The following is a 12,096-nucleotide window of genomic DNA, read 5'->3' on the forward strand; positions in this document are numbered from 1 at the left end:
GGATAAGGCATGGTCTGAGGATTCATATTGTAATTATTGAAATACTGAGATGGATCTGGGTACATACTTTGATTTCCCATCGATGGTCGAGGTTGCCATGGCTTCCTGGATCCCATGAGGTATAGTTGCTCCGTGTCCCCCACCCCCCCATTCCTTGAAATACTGCTTTCAGGCCTGGCAAGGAGGGGCATGAGCTTGTTGCATGATTGAGCTCACAGATCACACATTCCTCTATCGAATTTAGTGGACATTCCCTTTCTTGGTGCTTCTTCCTGCACTTCGGACAAAATATTGCCATGGTCCTATCCAGTACCAGCTGCTTCTATTTTACTTGCAAAGCATCCATTTGTGTCGATAGGGCACTAAGGATATCTATCCTCAAATTGTCTAGCAGGTTTCCGATTTCTTCTTCTGTAACACCCTCGCCAGATCCTTTCACTGATCGGATCCCAAGCTTATTCCTTGTAAGCCCCCTTGAACACTGAATACATAAATATCTTCGAATGTTTCCTTGGAGATGTCTCCCTTTCCCACAATGTTCAATAGTTCCATCAAGTCCTCTCGAAAAGATCGAAGGAGGATAATATTTAAAATTTCCTTGTCCAGGTCAGAATGACCTGACCTTTGTAAGGTGTACCTGAACCTCTCCACACAGTCCTCCAAAATTTCATCTTCTTTCTGTGTGAACTTGAAGAGTTCCTCCTTGATGTTCTGGGATTTATAGTAATCCTGTTATTTTTCCAAAAAAGCTGTTTGCATATCATCCCACGTGGAAATGGATTTTCCTCCAGGGCCCATGAACCATTGCAGAGTCATTCCTTTTAGTGTAGATGGGAAAATATTTAACTTCTGGGCATCTGTTGTGTAGTCATACCCCCGACACACTATATCAAACTCAAATAGAAATGTGTTAGGGTCTTCTAAAACGAGTCCATGAAAGTTTGGTAAGGCTGCCAATGGAATAGGTTTTGTAGGTGTGCGAACTCCCAGATCCCCGATCGGAAAATCGATGGTGGAGGTTGAGGGAGCCATAAATATCTTCCAATACTCGCTGGAGATTTCAACAGGCTCTGTGGAGGGTGGATGAGGATTGTTTACTACTATAACTCGAGTTTCTTTAGCAGCGCTTCCCCGGTCTCTTGGTGATGCAAGTTTTTCCTCGTTTCCTTCTCTTGAGGCCTAATGGCTTGACCCCTCGGCTGCAACTTCCTTTCCCTTACTAGAGCAGTCTGAAACTGTAGATGTCCTACTTGAAATTTCTTCCTTTGCTATCACTAGAGCAAGATTCTCCAGATCAGGTCTACTACTAGATATTTCTTCCACTAGTAGAGGGACCTGTTGTGTCGAATTACCAGAGAATGTCGTAGCCAGCACTGGCTGCTCTACCGACTATCCTTTGGACTTCACTCTCCTTGCCCCTGGTCTCGCAGCTACACGAGAGGATGCTTCCGATTCATCCTTTGCTATGATCTGTTGGATATAGGTTTTTCTTCCCAGATCTGTCCTCCCCTCTTTGGCGCTCTCCCTCTGCCCCTCCTATTTGATTCTTTGTTCATACAAAAGTTGATATGATGGAGGGTTTTAGTATGAACCTATAATGCTTTAATCCTGGAGTAAGGTGTCAGAGGACCATTCCGTCCCCCAAGATGAAAAAAACTCACAAAAAGAAAGGGAGCTAAAAAAACAAAGATCTAAGGTTTTAGGCCCAGAGCAGGGTGTGAAAGGACTTCTCCCTCCTTGGAACAAGAACCAAAAACAGACACATGCTAGGGGATCCCTAACACTTCCAGATCTGAAGCAGGGCATCAAAAGACTCCTCCCTCCCCAGTGTAAAATCTAGGGTTTTTTCCAAAAAGAAAACACACAATGGTTAAAAAGAAACAAATATCGCTCAGGGCCTGGAGCAGGGCGTCAAAAGACTCCTCCCTCCCCAGGACAAGAGAATGGCCCAAAATCAAACATAAAAGAAAAAATAAACAAGAAGAAAGAATACCTATGCTCAGGACCTAAAGTAGTGTGAGAAAACTCGTTCTCTCCCTAGGACGAGAGATTGACCCTCTAGTTGGTCCGGATAATTTTTCGCACCTTGTTAGCCTGCTCGACAATGGCGCCAAAATGTTGGTTTCCAAGTATGAATGATTTATTCACTCTATTAAGACATTAAATTATCAATCTGGGTGTGTATCCTTTCAAGGCAACACGCAAGGTATATGCAGGGGAAAACATGGAATCCATTTCGACCAAGGGTCTGCGGGTTAAGATTCAAAACATGCTTGTAAGATTGAACTAATTACAAAACTTCAGAAATAATCATAAACGGGAAAGAACTGTAACAACAAGCATAAGCTAATAAATGTCACACACACAAAGACGCAACACCTGATCAAAAGAGTGGGCCTAGCTCTCTGATCAGGGCTGCATTAGTCACGGAAAAGATTGGAGCACCAAAATATATGGTATTTTATTAATCTGTAACAAATGATTACAATAGCGATGGGAGAACCCCCATTCAAAGGAACAATCTGCATTTTATACATAGCAAGGGAGATTAACAAAGCTCCCTGAAACATGGTAACCACATCTTCAAAATGGACATCAGTTGGAATGGCACCATCACCAGATATCCGAGACAGCAAGAAGGTCCAAGAATAGTTCCAAGGGAGTTGTGACTCCAGCTGCGCGGCCTCCTGATGGCTGGCTGTTACTAGATCTGTTGTGAGGTTGCTGAAACGAGGGTTCCTTTTCTCCAAGCTACGGTCAAATAGATGTTTTAGTACCGCGAATAGATAAGACTCCATGAAATTACTTCATTAATTAAAATATTCCAATTGGACAAGTCAAGGGTGTTTACCTTGTAGGTTTAATATAACAGCATAGGTAAATGAGTACAAAAAGGTCAAAAGGGATAATAGAAATGAATGGAAAGATGACCCAATTTGGTACCCAACAGACATTACAAGTCCTTATAAAGACTTATTCGAATTTGACTCCAGTCAAGTAAAGTGTCTAGGATTGATTAAATATTTGTGTGTCACTTTAGTCCAATATCCTGCCAAAAGCATCCTTATGGATATTATAGTTGCTGACATCCCACCAAACTATGGCATGTTTTTATCCAGATCATGGGGAGCCAAACTTCAGGGATCCTTACAACTAGATATGTCATATTTAACAATCTCTATTTTTGGACAACCTAAGAAACTATATTGAGAAACCTTAATGAAATATATGGTCAGTAGGTAGGATCAGCCTCAAAAATTTCCCATCTACTCCATACACTCAGATATCGATTGTTTTATCCTATATAATGTTGATCAAACACCAAAAGAAATTTCCGACAGTATTAATACAGAGCCAAAATAAATTTCAGTTTCTACACAAAATGAAAGTAACCAAACTTCAGAACTTTTCAATGAACAATAGGGTCAAACGACTATAAATGATGAAAATTTTGTTGCACTAGATAGTGAAAATTATGAGCATGAGATATTATGACATCTTGAATTTGATGTGTCAGTCAATAAGTTTGGAGCAGGAGAAGGAGTGTCGATATATAATTTGGAAAATAATCACTCAGAAGGCCATCCCTATAGATTGAATCTTAAATGTACTAATACTATGGCTGAGTATGAAGCATTAATTTCAGGTCTTAAGTTAGTTAGGAATCTATGAGAAAAAAGGCTTTCTGTCATGGGAGACTCTAAAATAATTATAAAACAAATTGATGTTGTATATATGACAAATGACCGTAGATTAAGTTGTTATAGAGGAACTATTGTAGAAATACTTAATACTTTCCTAGAAACAAAGCTTGCAATAATCCCTAGAAAACACAATATGAAAGCTCATAGTTTAGCAATCTTTGCCAGCACATGCAAATTACCCTTCCAACCTAACCATCAGTACACTGCTGAAGTTAGGCACAGACCTGCAATTCCAGATAATTTGAAGAACTCGCAAATATTTTCTTATGATAAACAGATAAATAACTTTTTAATTTTAGAAGAAGAGTTTGTAAATAACAATATAGATATTGATACATAAATAGATCTGGACATTAAGAATGAAATAAAAATAAATGAGATAGAAGGTGAAGAAATAGATAGATTTAACCCCACTAAATTTACCAAGTTAGATGTACATAACTTAGAGCAAATTGATATTGATGAAATAATCAGTGAAGAAACCGAGGTAATTAATCTCAAAGATAATTTCTTACCTAAGAGATTAACCCCTCTGGAAGATTTATTTGATTCAGATGATGTTCCTAGGAAACCTAAAATGTAACCTTTGAAGTCTGATATAGAGGCATGTAATATAGGCACCGATGAAAATCCTAAATTGGTCAAACTTTCAAAATCACTACCCCCAACTGAAAAAGTGAAATACATTGAATTGTTGAAAGAGTTTCAAGATGTATTTTCTTGGAGTTATGAGGACCTCAAATCCTATGACACCAACATCATCCAACACACAATTCCCATTAAACAAAATCAAAAGCCTTTCAGACAAAAACTTGGAAGGATGAATCTTGTGTTATTACCTTCAATTGAAAAAGAAATTCAGAGAATGTATGAGGCCAAAATAATTGCACCAATCAGATTTTCTGATTGGGTCTCAAACTTGGTGCCAACTAGAAAGAAAACTAGTGAGATCAAACTCTGTGTGGACCTCAGAAACCTCAACAAAGTGTCACTAAAAGACAATTACCCTCTCCCCATAATGGACCATATTTTACAAAGAGTAGTTGGATCAACCAGAATCTCATTGTTGGATGGGTTTTCTGGTTACAATCAAATCTTGGTTCATCCAAATGACCAGCGCAAACCTGCCTTTACTACTCCTTGGGGAACATTTATGTAGGTTTTAACCCTGTACAAAAACTACCTGCATACGAATTCTAAAACACATATACACAAAGATTTTCCCCTAGATCCCAAAACCAGGACTACAAGCTTGATTTTTTATTATGTTCCTTTCAATGTTACAATACATATTTATACATGTCGAAGCATCCAATACCATGGACCGAAAACCATCGCGTCCAAAACCATGGACCGAAAACCATCACGTCCAAAAAACCATGTGCGAAAATCATGAACAAAACCATAGGTAGGTCCACCCAACCTAACATAGGGTCCAAAACCAAAATTTTCCAGGGCATTGCCCTAGACCCTATAGAGTGGGGTTACCTGCACCCCTCAAACCCCCTATGACTTCCCCCTGCTATGCAATCGGTGCAATGAAGGGGGGGCTCCGCCCCCCTTCTAACCCCTCGGTTAACTACATGGGCTAGTTGTGAAAAGAATATAACACAACCCAACATTCTCCCACTTGTTGTTTTCTTTCCACAAGGGGCCACAAGAAAACATAGTCATTTATCCAGCCCTACAACGCCCATTGTTTCTCTACAATAAGAGAACTTATCAGAGCTCACAAATTTTTTCAATGCATTTGCAATATTCTTTAAAGTGTCCACCTTTACCAAAAACACCTTTTTGTATTCTATCATATCCCTCACAAAGTGATACTGAACATCAATGTGCTTTGCCTTTGAATAGTAAGTAGGGTTCTTTGCCAAGAAAATTGCACTTTGACTATCACAGTCTCTCCTTATAGCTTTCTATACTAACCCCATACTTGAACACAATCTCTACAATGAAACTGCTTCCTTGCTTGCATGAGTGGCTGCCATGTATTCTTCCTCTGTAGTTGATAGTGCCACTATAAATTGTTTCTTACTCATCCAAGTGACTGCACCTCCAAATAGGTTAAACACATACCCACTTGTAGATATTCTCTGATCCAGATCTCTAGTCTAGTCTGCATCAACAAAGCCACGGATATCCAACACTCTGTCCAGTCGTGGTCTCCTTGGTAGCACAAACCATAATCACTAGTGCCACGCAAATACCTGAAAACCAGCTTCATTACTGTCCAGTGCTCCTTCCCTAGTTTTGACATAAACCTGCTCAATACTCCCATTGCATGTGCAATGTCTGGTCTAGTACAAACCATCGCATACATCAAGCTACCAACTACACTTGCATATGGAACATGGGACATGTCCTCTTCCTCTACTTGTGCCTTGGGACACTGTTCAGTAGATAACTTTACACCTACAAGAATAGGAACCTTCACCGGTTTACTATCCTGCATATTAAACCTCTGCAATATTGTCTGAACATACTTCCTCTAGTTTAACCAGAGCTTCCTATTTGTCCGATCTCTTTAAATTTCCATGCCCAAAATATAGTTTGCAGCACCAAGATCTTTCATGTCGAATTTGGAGGACAAATGGGTCTTCAAATCATGGATAATTTCTTTGTCATTTCCAACCAGCAACATATCATCCACATACAAGACCAAATAAATAACATGGTCACCAATTAATTTAAAATACACGCAGTGATCTGCTTTGCTTCTGGTGAAGCCAAGTCCCCGTATAAATGTATCAAATTTCTAATACCACATTCTTGGTGACCGTTTTAACCCATACAGAGACTTCTTTAACTTGCATACCAGTTGTTTCTCACCCTTTATCGTAAAGCCTTCAGGTTGCTTCATATAGATCTCCTCTTCCAGATCCTCATGAAGAAACCTGTCTTCACATCCATTTGTTCTACCTCAAAATCAAAAGTAGCAGCAATAGATAAAAGTAATCTAATAGAAGTTCCCTTGGTAACAAGAGAAAAAATATCACCAAAATCAATTCCTGACAGCTGGGAATAACCTTTTGATACCAACCGAGCTTTGTATTTCTCCACCTTTCCTTCTGCATTTGTCTTCTTCTTGAACACCCATTTTCTACCAATGGGTTTCCTTCGAGCCAGCAACTCCACCAGATCCCAAACCTCATTTTTGTGCAAAGATGCCATTTCATCAACCATGGCCTGTTTCCAGAGTTTTCCATCCTCTGAATCTACTGCTTCCTTCATAGTTCTAGGATCATCATCAGTAATAGATAAAGAAAAATTTGAACAAAAATCAGATGGACTATACCTTTCTAGTTTCCTTCTTTCTCGAACTGATCTTCTCACACCCGGAGTTTGTGGCTCTTCATCTTTTGATTCCTCCTCTGCTGTAGAGTCTAATTCTTCCTTCTTTAGCTCAAACTCTACCTTCTTAGGTTCCTTTGGTTGGAATTCATGTTTAATAGCATCTTTCACCTCTCTGAACACCACATCTCAGCTATACACAACCTTCCTTGTTATTGGGTTCCAAAGTTTACAACCCTTTAAACCATCCTTATACCCAATAAAGATGCACTTTTCAGATTTACTATCCAACTTGATTCGTTTCTCCTTTCGAACATGTACATATGCATCACATCCAAATACCCTCAGATGTGAAAGAGAGGGTTTCTTACCAGTCCATACCGCTTGTGGAGTCTTATCCTCCAATGCTGATGAAGGTGATCTGTTGACCAGGTAACATGCTATCACCATTGCCTCTGCCCAGAATTCTTGTCCTAACCCGACACCACTGAGCATGCTTCTTTCCCTTTCCATCAATTTCTTGTTCATTCTTTCTGCAAATCCATTTTGTTGAGGTGTATATGGAGTAGTCTTTTGTCGTGCTATACCACACTTCTTACAAAATTCTTCAAATTCCTTATTGCAAAACTCTCCACCGTTATTTGTTCTCAGCACCTTTATCTTCTCCTCTATCTGGTTTCCCATTAGAGCCTTAAATTCTTTAAACTTGTCAAAGACTTCAGATTTATTTTTAAGGAAATATATCCATGTATTCCTTGAGAAGTCATCTATAAAGGATACATAGTACACAGACTTACCTAGTGATGGAACCTTCATAGGTCCAAACACTTCACTGTGCACAAGCTCTATTATCTGTTTCACCCTCTTACTACCAAAGGGGAAACTCACCCAATTCTGCTTCCCATATACACAATTTTCACAGAAATGAAAATCCAGAGAGCTATTAATCATACCTTCTACCATACCTTTACCATGAACTATTCGAAGGCCCTTCTCTCCAATATGTCCAAGCCTTTGATGCCATAGCATGGTCTTCTCTCCAGAGACCACTAGATTTTCTGCTCCACTTTTAGGAACCATAGAACTGTTGCACCCATCAACAACAGTGCTACCTTGCAGCTTGTACAGAGTTCCAATCCAAATCCCTGCATCAATACCAGTGCTCCCCGAACCATCTTGCAGGTATCCTTCTCGAACATTGTTTTTACACCTACATCATCCAACTTGGTTACAGAAATCAGATTTCTCTCCAATGCAGAAATATGAAAAACACCCAGAAGTGTTCTGACCCTTCCACCTTGCAACTTCAACTTTACTTTTCCACGACCAATGATTCTAGTCTTCCTATCATCCCCTAAGAAGACATCACCACCACTGTATTTCTCATACTCGCAGAACCACTCTCTATGGGGAGTGAAGTGAAAGGATGCACCTGAGTCAATCAACCATGCCTCATGATCTACATGTGTACTTGAAGAAGCCAAGTACATATCCCCACCTTCATCTGAGGTGGTTTTTGCCTCTGCAGAAGGAGCATCATCAGATCACTTTCCTTTATAAGGAGCTTTAGATTTACAGTCCCTTTTATAGTGCCCTTCCTTTCCACATTTCCAACACACCACCTTTACAGGTTTTCCTGGAGATTTATATCTCCCTCTAGATTTAGATGTCCCACTCGATGACTTATTTTTGTTTCTGTTCTGGGACTGTCCTCGTACAGACAAGGCATAACCATTCTGGCTCTCCATATTTTTCTGTCTCATCTCCTCTGTCAGCAAGGATGGGACTATTTCATCAAACTGCAAGGCAGTTGCATTGCTACCTATTGCAATAACTAGACTATCCCACGAATTTGGTAGAGAACACAACAAACTAATGCACTTATCTTCATTTGAAATTTTAATATCAACAAATGGTAACTAGCTTACCATAGTATTAAATGCATTCAGATGTTCTATTACCGAGTCTCCATATTTCATCCTCAAGTTATACATCTTTTTCCATAGGAACAATTTATTCACTAGAGACTTAGATTGGTACAAAGTCCCTAACTTGTCCCACAAAGCCTTCGTCGTAGCTTCCCCTGATACATTCAGCAATACTGAATCTGAGACACACAATCGTATTGTGCTCTTTGCCTTTTGATCCAACTTCTTCCATTCTTCATCAAACACTCCTGTTGGTTTAGTACCTGGATCTACCATGATCCACTGATATTTATCCACCAACATATCCTCCATCTTGATTTTCCACAACTCAAAACTTTGACCATTAAATTTCTCAATCTTTATCTTTCCATTGCTCGCCATCTTCTTTCACCACCAGAATCGATCTCGTAGATCTCCCACTGAACAGGTTCTACCACAGGCCTGATCGAAACCCCTCAGCAACAAAGGTGTCCCCTTGAAGCCAAAACAGCTCTGATACCAAATGTAGGTTTTAACCCCATACAGTAAAATACCTGCATATGAATTCTAAAACACATATACACGGAGATTTTTCCCTGGATCCCAAAACCGGGACTACTAGCTTGATTTTTCATTATGTTCCTTTCAATGTTACAATACATATTTATACATGCCGAATCATCCAATAGCATGGACCGAAAACCATCGCATCCAAAACCATGGACAAAAAACCATCACGTCCAAAAAACCATGTGCAAAATCATGCACAAAACCATAGGTAGGTCTGCCCAACCTAACATAGGGTCCAAAACCAAAATTTTGTGGGACGCTACCCTGGACCCCATAGAGTGGGGTTATCTGCACTCCTCAAATCCCCTGTGATTCCCCCCACTGCACAATCGGCGCAACGAAGGGGGGGCTCCGTCCCCCTTCTAACCCCCTAGTTGACTACGTTGGCTAGTCATGGAAAGAATATAACACAACCCAACAATTTATGTATGTGAAAATTCCTTTTGGGCCAATGAATGTAGGAGCCACTTTCCAGAGGGCTATGAATATAGCCTTTGCAAAAGAAATTTGTGATTTCCTTATGATATATCTAGACGATATTACTATATTTTCAAAATATGACAATCAACGTTTGGATCATCTAAGACAAGTTTTTATTAAATGCAAGAAATTTGGAATCTACTTGAACCCCAAAAAGCCTTTGTTTGGGTTAGAAGAAGGAAAGTTGTTAGGTCACATAATTTCAAAAGATGGTATAAGAATAGACCCTGTGAGAATAGAAGCCATCTTGCAAATACAACACCCTAGGAACATTAGAGAGTTACAAGCCTTTTTACGAAAAATTAACTTTCGTAGAAGATTTATATCTAATTTGGCAGAATTAATTAGATCGCTAAACAATATGCTAAAAAAATATTCCACCGTAAAATAAACTGTTGAGGATAAAAAATCCTTTGAATACATTAAACTGGCCTTAACTAAAACACCTGTGTTAATCAGTCCTAAATTTGAGAGAGATTTCATCTTGTTTCCCTTTGTTTCTGAGCACACAATAGCTATAGTTCTATTGTAGAAAAATGACCAAGGCTATGAACAACCCAATGCTTTCTTTAGAAAAGCCCTGAAAGATGCCCCCTTGAAATACAATATAATGGAAAAAGAAGCATTCGCTTTAGTCAAATCCATTAAGGACTTTAGGGTATACATCTATATTCTCATATAGTAGCCTACGTTCCAAATTCAGTAGTCAAAGACATCCTAACTCAGGATGGTCTTGATCTAAAGAGGGGAAAATGGATTGCTACTATTTTAGAGTATGAGATAGAAATCAAACCTACTAAGTTAATCAAGGGCTAAGGTTTAGCTAAGTTCATGGCTGAATTGAACTGTCAAGCCCTGGATATAAAATTTATTGCAGCAATCGATAATGAAGAGGAGACAACGACTCTACTAATCAGCAAGGCCTTTATTGAATCACCTTGGTATGCTAATATTATTTATGTTTTACAGAACTTACAAGCTCCTCCTAAATTATCTAGGACTAAAAGCAGGTTTTTAAAGATGAAATCCTTGAAATTTTGTATATTAGACAATGCTCTATTTTGGAGAGATCATGAAGGTATTCTTCTTAATTTCTTATTAAAAGATGAATCTGACAAAGTTTTTCAAGAGTTTCATGTAGGTGATTGTGGAGGACACCTTTACTGGAAGACCACTGCAGATAAAATCACTAGAGCCGGATTCTACTGGCCTACCTTGTTTGCTAATGTCAAAAAATATGTGACCTCCTATCACAAATGTCAAATTTTTGAGGGGAAGAGAAAGCTCTTACCTTTACACCTCAAGCCAATCTCTGCTGAAATACCTTTTCAATAATGGGATTTAAACTTCATTGGTGAAATTCACCCACCCTCCTCTGCCTAGCACAAATGGATTCTTACAGCCATAGACTACTTCACAAAATGGATAGGGGTCATACCTTCAAGGCAAGCCACAGATACTGTTATCTAACCTTCCTTGAAACCAATATTCTATCAAGATTTGGATGTCCAACTAAGCTCATTACCGATAATTCAGCAGTCTTTAAATCCAAAAGAATGATAGATTTGTGTAGCAAGTATCATATCACCTTGGGCCATTCTACAGCCTATTACCCGCAAGGTAATGGACTGGCTGAATCCTCAAACAAGAGCCTGGTAAACATCATCAAGAAGTTACTAGAAGACAATAAGAAAAATTGGAATAAAAATCTAGTCAATGCCTTATGGGTAGACAGATTGACTACTAAGAAATCAATTCGTACGTTTCCCTATCAACTAGTTTATGGGATGGAAGCTATCTTTTCATCCTTTTTGGGAGTACCAGTAATGAAGATACTTCAAGAATTGCAGGTTGAACCAAATAGTATCCAAATAAGAATCAATCAAACTATTCATCTTCAACAAACTAGATAAGAGGCCTACATCAGGTCTCAAGTTATGCAAGAAAGGATTAAAAAGATTTTTGATAAGAGAACCAAGGCTGAAGATTTCTACCTTGGTGATAAGGTGCTCAAGTGGGATTCAAGGAGGGAAGACAAAGGTAAACATGGGAAATTTTCATTTCCCATTTGTACATATTCTATTTTATAAAGTCTAGTTTGGATTGGATTGTGATTTTTGAAGTTGAAGCCCGAAGAAAGG

This window comes from Pinus tabuliformis, chromosome X (assembly GCF_031772625.1).
Source record: "Pinus tabuliformis cultivar Carrire ecotype Pingquan chromosome X, CPIR1, whole genome shotgun sequence".
Taxonomy (NCBI): domain Eukaryota; kingdom Viridiplantae; phylum Streptophyta; class Pinopsida; order Pinales; family Pinaceae; genus Pinus; species Pinus tabuliformis.